Consider the following 12,071-nt stretch of genomic DNA (forward strand, 5'->3'; position numbering starts at 1 on the left):
TGCAGATGACACGGTTGTCTACAAGAAAGTAGCAACATCAGAAGACTCGTACGTACTCCAGGAGGACCTGCAGAGGATTAATGCATGGTGCGACAGCTGGCAGCTTTCCCTAAACGTAGATAAATGTAATATAATGCGCATACATAGGGGCAGAAATCCATTCCAGTACGATTATGCCATAGGTGGTAAATCATTGGAAGCGGTAACGACCGTAAAATACTTAGGAGTTACTATCCGGAGCGATCTGAAGTGGAATGATCACATAAAACAAATAGTGGGAAAAGCAGGCGCCAGGTTGAGATTCATAGGAAGAATTCTAAGAAAATGTGACTCATCGACGAAAGAAGTAGCTTACAAAACGCTTGTTCGCCCGATTCTTGAGTATTGCTCATCAGTATGGGACCCTTACCAGGTTGGATTAATAGAAGAGATAGACATGATCCAGAGAAAAGCAGCGCGATTCGTCATGGGGACATTTAGTCAGCGCGAGAGCGTTACGGAGATGCTGAACAAGCTCCAGTGGCGGACACTTCAAGAAAGGCGTTACGCAATACGGAGAGGTTTATTATCGAAATTACGAGAGAGCACATTCCGGGAAGAGATGGGCAACATATTACTACCGCCCACATATATCTCGCGTAATGATCACAACGAAAAGATCCGAGAAATTAGAGCAAATACGGAGACTTACAAGCAGTCGTTCTTCCCACGCACAATTCGTGAATGGAACAGGGAAGGGGGGATCAGATAGTGGTACAATAAGTACCCTCCGCCACACACCGTAAGGTGGCTCGCGGAGTATAGATGTAGATGTAGATGTAGATTTGAACCATTTTATTCAAAAACTTGATATTATACGACAAACGATATTCTTAAATTGCTATTCACACTATAACTGGGAAAAGTATTACAATCTAGAAAAAGTATTGTAAAACAAAGACTTTAGTTTTGTTTTTAAATTGCGCATCTTTAATGAAATCAGATACGATTTTATGGGCTCTCGTCGATAATTGCGTAATTCTTGACTCGGTCTTTCTGGTTCTTCATAGCGCAAATTACAATTTATAGGCAGGTTCGATGGAGACTATTTAATTCTGCTTCACTCTGTGTCAAATTTTTGAAACAGTCCGAGCAAGAGAGGATTTAGCCTTTTCCTCAACGGTCGCCAGGACTGCCGTAATGCGGTTACTTAACAGGAAAGTACAGGTAGCTATTCCCACCATTTGGAGCTCCTGCGCAGTTGGAGTAAATACTTTAAAAACAAGTGGGAGTAAAAAAAATGCAGCGGAGTGGGTCCTTACTCGTATTAGCAGACTCAAGTTGTGCAGCTCACTCTTTATTAGCGGACACTAAGGAGTCAGTCGTTAGCACTTTATTTCTGCCGACTGCTTTCCGGGCAGCGAATCTCTCCCGACGAGTCTTGGCCAGAGTTATTTATACTTGCAGTTAAGTTGAGTGAGGGAGGTGCAGGCGGAGGGAAACAGTTCACTGCCTTTAGCGCGGTCGTTCCTGTCCAGTGAACCTGGAGGCCGTCCAAAAGAGAGTTCCCGCGACAACTGCTACACTAACACGCGTGCTTGTTTTCCTAACTTCAAACAGACGTGGCAAAACTCAGTCGAAAATTACCGCACAGGTACTAGCCCACTCTGGACATGAGACACATGGCCAAATAAGACGAATACCTTCAGACGAAAGGCGCCATCGAATGAAGTTTAATACTACGTCAAAAGTATGTTGGCCGTTTCAGTACTGTAGGTACAAACGATATAATATTTCTGGTTTTCCAGCCATCATATTCAGGTAATAGAAGCTGTTCTTAGAGTAGGTGAGAAGGCAGCCTTCGAAAGATGACGTAATCGGGTGAAGTACCGATGACAGATGGTTTGTTCGGTACGGGTATCGTGAGAAAGACCGCCTAAATTGTGGTCCTACCCCACGATTGGCTGCTGCATTCGGAAGTTGCGCTCCAAAATGATAATCCTCTGTTATTAATATTACACAAACTAAACAGTGTATTTATTTACATTTAAAAGTAAAACATCTCTCAGTAGTGTGCTATCGTTCCATTATTTCACAAGTATTAATAACCAGCAGAATAATAAACAACCGCTAAACGAGAATGTCCTGTACAGTTTTTTCAATTATAGGAACCGTCCTTTGCTCCACTGATAAACGATAAATTGTTGCTACAAGGGGATCACGTACTTTGGCATATTGTGTGTAGAATCGTAGAAGTATGGCATCACGTTTAGTTCCCCTATTGAGCGGTTTTAGTTAATTTTCTAGCTCACTGTGTGTTCTCAGTATTTGCAATTTCGTTTCCACTCCGTGATTAAAAGGCGGGGTCGTGATACCATGTTCTGCAATTAAACAATTTCAGAAGACTGAATCCAGCATTTTGGTCTTACGTGTGTCATCTTGCGTTTCGTTGTCAGTTGACTACTAAGCGACTGTGTAGATGCTTCTCACGTAAGAGTGAAACTGGTTGGGAATTTAATCGGACCGGTCAACAGAATTTTACTTTCGATTTCGCTGAATGCTTCTCGCACTGCTCTCCTTACGCTCATTTCGTTTCGTTTCGGAAGGCTTCGACTTCACTCCGTAATATATATATATATATATATATATATATATATATATATATACGAGGGCTATCCACAAAGTACATTACGTTTTGGAATTAAAAATAAATAAAGTGTTGGAAATTTTTTATTATATACAGATGAAAGCCACACTTAAATACTACTTTTCTACATAGTTGCCATTTAAATTAAGGCACTTATCGTAGCGATGGACGAGCTTGGAAATTCCTTCGTCGTAAAATTCGGCCGCCTGCGCCTTCAACCACGTGGCGACTGTCTTTTGGGACAGGAAAGGCGTGATTTTTGTGGATTTCCTGGAAAGAGGCACTACAATAAACTCTCAAAGGTATTGCCAAACTCTGCACAATCTCAGAAGAGCAATACAATACAAGCGCAGGGGAGAGTTGGGCTCAAAGATCTTGCTGATTCACGACAACGCCCGGGCCCACACGGCAAATGCCACTCGTGAAGTTCTCGAATCTTTTAAGTGGGAGTTGTTTCCTCATCCGCCGTACAGTCCCGACCTGGCACCGAGCGGCTTCCACTTATTCCCAGCAATGAAGAAGTGGTTGGCTATGCAGCGTTTTGATGACGACGCACAGCTTCAAGAAGAGGTAACTACGTGGTTGAAGGCGTAGGCGGCCGAATTTTACGACGAAGGAATTTCCAAGCTCGTCCATCGCTACGATAAGTGCCTTAATTTAAATGGCAACTATGTAGAAAAGTAGTATTTAAGTGTGGCTTTCATCTGTATATAATAAAAAACTTTCCAATACTTTATTTATTTTTAATTCCAAAACGTAATGTACTTTGTGGATGGCCGTCGTATATATCTCGCTTTCCTTCACGTAACAACATTCCAGAATAGGTATTTAACCACAGCAGGTCCTACCTACCAGTCAAAACTTTGCTGGGCACTTACATTACAAAATGTCCTTGAATTTTAACCATTGGTATCCCACATCTCCATTCACAAAGAATAATGTTTCAGATAGAATGCTCCCATAATCTGACGTCTGAGGAATAAAGTGAGAAATGTGTGATCTTGATTTGTAAACGACTGAAGTACAGTAAAGCTAGTGAACGTGTGTAACAAGTAACGAGCAAAGAGATGAGAAGATAAAAGACCAGAGCAAGCATGTACGCGAGAGACAGTTACAGAGTTTCAGCCAGTTTAAGACAGCTGATTTTAGCTATCTTCCTTGAATCAGGAATGTGAGAAGTTCAGCTCACAAACAAATTATCAGGAAAGCATGTGGCAGAGCTTTTCATCGGTTCAGTAATTACAAGATATGTCTCAAACGTTCAGTGTATGGTATCTTAAAGCAAATAAAACAGAAGCTATTTCGCTTTCAAATTAATCTCCATTAGTCATTATAAACTCTTGAGTCATTTATAAAAGAGCTTGAAACTGTCACCGAAGGCATTTTTGGAGTTTTAGCATTGATGAAAAACATCGTGGAATATACAGTGACGTAGAACATTGCATAACAGGTTATATGTTAGGGCTATCAGAACCATCAAATACTGTATAGTGACCAGAAACTCACTGATGAAACGGCAACCGAAACTGAGGGTAGAAATGCGAGAGCAGACGTAATGAAGTCAGTTTTCAAACGTACGTTTACAAAGGATGATCCAAGACTGGTACCGCAGTTCAATTCCTGCACGACTGCAACGATAGGTGATGCAGATTTTAGTATCCTTGTCGTCGAGAAACAACTGAAATAGCTAAAGTTGAATAAGGCACAAGATCCAATGGAAATGTATCTGATTCTATGTAGAAACTGCGGCTGGGTTCAACCCTCTTTTAACCATAATGCACTGTAGGTCCCTCGAACAAGAAGCTGTGTTCAGTGGTTGGAAGAAAGTACGTTTCACGCCCGTTTTACAGAATGGTACCACAGGACTCAGACCACTATTAATTACATCCGTCTGTTGTAGAATTTTAGAACGTATTACAAGCTCATAAGTAATGAAATGTCTTGAAAACTATGCCAACCAGAAAGCACTGTGAAAACATCCATCATGGAAACCTCAAAGCGCGTTTTTATCACATGAAATCCCGAAATCCACGGTTAAAATAATCACGTAGATGCAGTACTTTTTTACTTTCGAAAAGCATTCGACTCGACTCCACGCGAGCGAGATGGCGCAGTGGTTAGCATACTGGACTCGCATTCGGGAGGACGACGGTGCAATCCCGCGTCCGGCCACCCTGATTTAGGTTTTCCGTGATTTCCCTAAATCGCTTCAGGCAAATGCCGGGATGTTTCCTTTGAAAGGGCACGGCCGACTTCCTTCCCCATCCTTCCCTAATCTGATGAGATCGATGACCTCGCAGTTTGGTCTCTTCCCCCCAAATCAACCAACCCAACCAATCGATTCCACAACGCTTATTAACGAAAGCACCGTTATGTGAGGTATCAAAATAAATGTGTGAGTGGATTGTGGTTCTCTAGGTACGGAGTACGCAGCATGTTATCTTGGCCAGAGAGTTATCGGCAGATGTAGAAATAATTTCAGGGAAATGTGATGGGACCCTTACTTTTCATGTTGTATGTGAATGAACTGGCAAATTATGTTAATATTAACCTCAGAGTTTGATCGCAAATTGTGCAAGTATGTGCACAAATGTTCAGACAGACCTTGATAAGATGTGAAAGTGGTGCAGAGATTGCAACGTGCTTTGAAACTTCGTTGTTGTTGTCGTTGTGGTCTTCAGTCCTGAGACTGGTTTGATGCAGCTCTCCATGCTACCCTATCCTGTGCAGCTTTCTTCATCTCCCAGTACCTACTGCAACCTACATCCTTCTGAATCTGCTTAGTGTATTCATCTCTTGGTCTCCCTCTACGATTTTTACCCTCCACGCTGCCCTCCAATGCTAAATTTGTGATCCCTTGATGCCTCAGAACATGTCCTACCAACCGGTCCCTTCTTCTCGTCAAGTTGTGCCACAAACTCCCCTTCTCCCCAATTCTATTCAATACCTCCTCATTAGTTATGTGATCTACCCATCTAATCTTCAGCATTCTTCTGTAGCACCAGATTTCGAAAGCTCCTATTCTCTTCCTGTCCAAACTATTTATTGTCCATGTTTCACTTCCATACATGGCTACACTCCATACAAATACTTTCAGAAACGACTTCCTGACACTTAAATCTATACTCGATGTTATCAAATTTCTCTTCTTCAGAAACGCTTTCCTTGCCATTGCCAGTCTACATTTTATATCTTCTCTACTTCGACCATCATCAGTTATTTTGCTCCCCAAATAGCAAAACTCCTTTACTACTTTAAGTGTCTCATTTCCTAATCTAATTCCCTCAGCATCACCCGACTTAATTTGACCACATTCCATTATCCTCGGGGTTGAAACTCAGAAATGTGAAATTTGCTCTTCTCAGAATTATTTCACTGTATCTGCACATGACATGGGTGAAAAATGGGAACGTCAGGTTATAATTTTAAGGCCATTTTCGATTATCTTCGAGCAGATTATCTCACATTTATATCATTTAACATTACGGTGTTATTTTACGGAAATAAACACATCAACCTCAGGTTTTTTTTCGTGTTCTTGTAATATGTATGCATTCCGAACATATTTCTGTCATTTACTTATGGTTTCATCGAACTGTGTACCACATCTATTACGTTCAGATCGTCTCCATTAATAACTGAGAGTAATTCTGGTATCCTGCCCTAAATAATATTTCACCTCCCGGAGGAGGTTCGAGTCCTCCCTCGGGCATGGGTGTGTGTGTTTGTCCTTAGGATAATTTAGGTTAAGCAGTGTGTAAGCTTAGGGACTGATGATCTTAGCAGTTAAGTCCCATAAGATTTCACACACATTTGAACATTTGAACAAATTTTAGATTTATATTTTATTTTATCTGGTTCCATAATAACCCGCTCTCGATTCTGTTCTATGCTGATTTTCCGTATAAATAGAAGTTTCAGTGACTTGAAAAGAAAAGTGCACGCCACACTTCTTCTAGATGCTTCCAATGTGTAGTGCGTACTTTATGATGAAGCGGCAGTCAAGGTAGCTCCATCCTAGATGGTCGTAGAATCGCCGGAATCGCCTGGATCACTTTTCACTTGCCTACAAACCAGAGGGCGAACTGTGCGTTGGTGCTGCGAGCGAGGAGAGCGACAACGAGGCCTGCATCTGGTGGCGACGTCAGCCTCCACTTGTATCCGCTGTATTCAATAGCCGCCGGCAGAGGCTCCTCCACGGCTGGGACAAGATCCCTCGACATGCACAACAAGTCCACACGAACTTGCTTTTCAACCTAGCAGCTACTTCCCTGCTGGATTCCATCAGCCGCCTGAACAATAGAGCCTCGATTAACGAGCAATGCCTCCCACTGTGCAAGTCCTAACCTAGCAGGAAGAACCGGTCGAGTACCAGGTGTGTCCTCTGCATCCCAGGGAACCTGCCTCAGCCCGAGACCCGTGGATTGCAGTTTCTAGCTGTTAGCGGAGCCAGGTCACTTCCCCCTTCCCCTGTATCCTCGTATAACGACCACAGTCCCTTGTCTCTAATGACCTCGTTGTCGACGGGACGTTAAACACTAACCACCACCACCACCACAGTCCCTTGCATCCTCCACTGATACACAGAACTAATGAACGATCTGAAATACTCTCAGGCAAAAAAAAAAAAAAAAAAAAAAACAAACGCTTCTCGAAGGAACTAACCGGACTGGTCGCCAATCGGTAGATGTGATGCACATGTACAGAAAAACAAACGATTACAATTTCAGAAAAATTGGATTATTTATTGAAGAGAAGGAGCATCACAAATCGAGCAAGTCAATAACGCGTTGGTCAACCTCCGGCACTTATGCAAGCATTTATTTCGTTTGACATTGATGGATACAGTTGTTGGATGTCATCCTCAGGGACATCGGGCAAATTCTGACCGACTGGCGCATTATATCGTAAGAATCCCGAGTTGGCCTTGAGGGCCCTGTCCATAACGCTCCAAACGTTCCCAATTGGGGAGAGATCCGGCCACCTTGCTGGCCAAGGTAGAAGTTGGCAGGTATGAAGACAAGTAGAAACTCTCGCCGTTTGCGGGCGGGCATTAATCCCAGGATGGCTGGCCACGAAGGGCAACAAAACGGGGCTTAGAATATCACCGACGTATCGCTATGCAGTAAGGGTGCCTCGGATGGCAACGAAAGGGGTCCTGCTACGAAAAGAAGTGGCGCCCCGGACCTTCGCTCCTGGTTGTCAGACCGTGTGGCGCTGGACGGTCGGGTTGGTATACCACCACTGTCCAGGGCGTCTCCAGACACGTCTTCGGCCTGGTATCTCATTGACTGGAGTAGAATTGTCTTGAGTGATGAGTTTCGCTTCGAGATCAGCCCCGATTACCAGCACAGCGGTAGTCGACTATATTCTACGTCCCTTTTTGTTGCCGGCCGGGGTGGCGGCGCGGTTCTAGGCGCTACATCCTGCCTCGGGCATGGATGTGTGTGATGTCCTTAGGTTAGATAGGTTTAAGTAGTTCTAAGGTCTAGGGGACTTATAACCTCAGAAGTTAAGTGCCATTGTGCTCAGAACCATTTGAACCCTTTTTGTTGCCCTTCATGGCCAGCCATCCTGGGCTTACATTTCAGCAAGATAATGCCCGTCCACACGATGCGAGAGTTTCCCCTGCTTGTCTTCGTACTTGCCAAACCATACCTTGGCCAAAAAGGTCACCAGATCTCTCCACAATTGACAACGTTTGGAGCATTATTGACAGGGCCCTCCAACCATTTCGGGATTTTGACTATCTAACTCGCCAATTGGACAGAATTTGGCACGATTTCCCTCAGGATGACAATCAACAGCACTGTCAATCAATGCAAAGCCGAATAACTGCTTGAATAAAGGGCAGAGGTGGACCAACGGGTTGCTAACTTGCTCAGTTTGTGAAGCTCTTTGTTTTAAACAAATCATTCAATTTTTCTGAGTGTGCAATAATTTTTTGTCTGTATAATTACAGTCGTAGACAAAACGAGCGAGACCCCTCGCCTTTTCGTTATGCTGATCCGCACAGCTTTAAAGTCTGTAAGACAGCATAACAGGCAAGGCGACGAAGTGCTACCAACATACTATGCACAGGCGTGAAATTGAAATACTATCCGAACTTTGCCAGACTGTTATCAATCTTGTGTAAGACTATCTTAATGCTGATTGGTGTGTTAAACAGAACACGTAAATGCAAGATATAAATGAAAGAAGAAACGCTAATTAGTATGAACTGTACTAATAAAAATGAATTTCAGCTTATCGAGATAACGTAACAGTTTTAGTAAGACAAAGTATCCCAGATCGTTACAAATTAGCAAAATATTATGCGCATTCGGCCACAAAACGTTCTGGGTCAACGTTCAGAACAGTCATAATGGATTACCGTTGTTGACATTACATGAAAGTGTGCAAATTTAGCAATGCGTGAAGATTCATAACGAAATTCATTTAAAAATCGTTCAGTGACACACTTAAGTCAATTCATTTATTGACATAAGTGGAAAAAGTAGGCAGTAACAAGTATGAAATTCTACAAGATTTTCATATTTTCATCCACAGGGCGCCGGTACACAATAAAGATAGCAGTAAAACGTATTGGGGGGCACGAGAATTTCTTACGATTGCTTTACTGATAGTCTCCATCGAGAAGAACCGAAAACAAACCAGACCTCCCTTGCAGTAGCAAACACCTTTCACTACGCTAGCAGACAACCCAGGCAAACAGACCTCTATTATTACCCCACACATGAATAAAAGGTTGAAATGGCTCTGAGCACTATGGGACTTAACATCTATGGTCATCAGTCCCCTAGAACTTAGAACTACTTAAACCTAACTAACCTAAGGACATCACAGAACACCCAGTCATCACGAGGCAGAGAAAATCCCTGACCCCGCCGGGAATCGAACTCGGGAACCCGGGCGCGGGAAGCGAGAACGCTACCGCACGACCACGAGCTGCGGACCCACATGAATAAGCCGGCAATTTCGCAATTAAAATGGCAAAATGATGTGCAGTTTCTGTTGCATAGAGCTTTCTGGACTCAAAAACATGAATTTTCTATCTTCATGTCACTGCTTATGTGGCAATCATTCGGGATGTTCATCGAAATAACAAAATACTGTTACTAGCGAGTAAATTTCGAAGGCTAATTCTGCACCACTCTAGTAAATAAACGGCTACATAGCTGCCAAACGTATTCTACAATGTTTCGAATTCTCCATTAGATTCGCCACAGCCAGAAAACGTTCATTAACCGAAGTGTTTCTTAAGCTAGCTAGCAATGGGAATGTTCGCACTTCTAAAACGCGGTGGCATTAATATTGGGATCTGAATTACCACGTGTATAGCAAATGGATTTTATATGCATTCCTGTAAACGTGATTTGGATCGAAAGCATAGCTACGATTAATATACTGATGTATCGACTGCAACTAGAACATTTAGAATAAAGAGTAGGGGGGATTATTTATGCTCCCCTCATCTTCAGTAAGTGTTGTAGCTATTTTAGTTGTTGGGATTTCGCCATCTAAATCGGTAAAAATGGAACCCTACTAGTCTCACTTTCTTGACCGTCTATCTGTCTACCCAACCTTTAAAACCCGTTTACCTCGAGTACAGGTAGACCTAATAAGCGGAAATGTATCGCAGTTCCTGCGGTATACGGTCCCCTGGTGGTATAAAAAATTAATTTTTATTGGTACAGTTCATGCTAATTAGCGTTTCTTCTTTCATTTACATCTTATATTTACGTGTTGCTTAACACACTAATCAGCATTAATATAGTCTTACACGTGATTGAAAACAGTCTGACAAAATTCGGATAGTTTTTCAATTTCACCACTGTGCATAGTATGTTGGTAGCACTTCGCCGCCTTGCCTTGTATGCTGTGTAGCAGACTTTAAAAGCTGTGCGGATCAGCATAACGAAAAGGCGAGGGGTCTCGCTCGTTTTGTCCACGACTGTGCATCACATAATTCCTTCTTGGTGCACCGTTTTTTTTCTGAGAGTGTGATTTGAAAAGATCAGAAAACATCTCTTACGTCTTCAGAACTCAGAAACAACTCAGGTTGTCTGAAGTATTGTGCATGACCCTAAAGAGCGTTAAAAAGGGGAGAAAAGGGAGAAAATGGTGTTCACTCGCACACAGAAGGACGTAATAAAAACTGCTGCAGTAATCCCTGCGAACGAACTACGTACTGCTAGAGCTGATTACTGCTAACAGCTAGCGCTCTGGGGCACTCACTACTGAATATTAACATCGCTGGCTAATTCAAACTGAATCAGGTGACAGAGGCGCTTATTGTGATGTGAAACTGCCCTGTAAAGCTAGCTCACGCTAACAAAACGTTCGAAAAATAAACAAGTAAAGAAATTAAACAGTACTATGGAACACATACAAGAAAGAAACAGTTGCTGTTTACGTCCGTGCAGGAGCACGTGATAAAACTGTTGGTGCGCACTGCTCAAGAGCTCACGTACTGCAGTAGCTGTACTTATTACCTGCTGACATAAAGACATCAACTTTGGTTAATCAAATTAAGGGGTAGAGTCACGTGCTTACAGAATATCAGTTGTCGTTGAGACGAATTCTATGATACGTGCCGCGGATCTGACCGCGTTCAGTAGTGCAGCACGTGTATTTAAGAGAAGCTATTGAAAGGAGAAATACTAAACTCCGTCCGAATAGGCCTTGGAAGGCCCAACGGTACCGACAGATCGCCGTGCCATCTTCAGCCCAAAGGCGTCACGGGACGCGAATGTGGAGGGATATGTGGGCACCACACCGCTCTCCGGGCTATATGCCAGTTTACGAGACCGGAGCCGCTACTTCTCAATCCAGTAGCTGCTCAGTTTGCCTCACAAGGGCTGAGTGCACCTCGCTTACTAACAGTGGGTCACCCATCCAAGTGTTAGCCCAGCCCGACAGCGCTTAACTTCGGTGATCTGACGGGAACCGGATTGAAAGCAGAAATGTTGTTATAAATAACTGCCTTCTTACTGTGGTTTGAGAGATATACAAAAAAAGTGATGCACCCAGGAGGTACGTTTGAATGTCAGTGTAACTTATCACATGTATACACCATTGGCGGGTATGTAAATGATTAGAGTGAAATTCTCTGTCAAACAATGGCTACCAGAGTAAATCAGTGTTTTTTGTGATTACTGTAGTTACCACTGTCGGTGGGGTATGAACGGGGCGAGAACAGCGCCAGATGCTGAGTGGTCAATGTGGAGGTCACGAAGATGCCACGTACTCGTTTGAGACAACGTCATCAGCACCTAGCACAAATTGAAAGGAGCCTAATTGTAGGTCTGTATTTGACCAGCTGTTCTAATCATCCAAAATCCAGATCTGTGGGGCATGCGGATGTGACAGTGGTCCGATGTTGGACTGCATGGAAACGTAAGGGCACGCCTACTCGTCGCCAAGGTGCTGGTCGACCGCATCT

Source organism: Schistocerca americana, chromosome X (assembly GCF_021461395.2).
Source record: "Schistocerca americana isolate TAMUIC-IGC-003095 chromosome X, iqSchAmer2.1, whole genome shotgun sequence".
In the NCBI taxonomy this organism is placed as follows: Eukaryota; Metazoa; Arthropoda; class Insecta; order Orthoptera; family Acrididae; genus Schistocerca; species Schistocerca americana.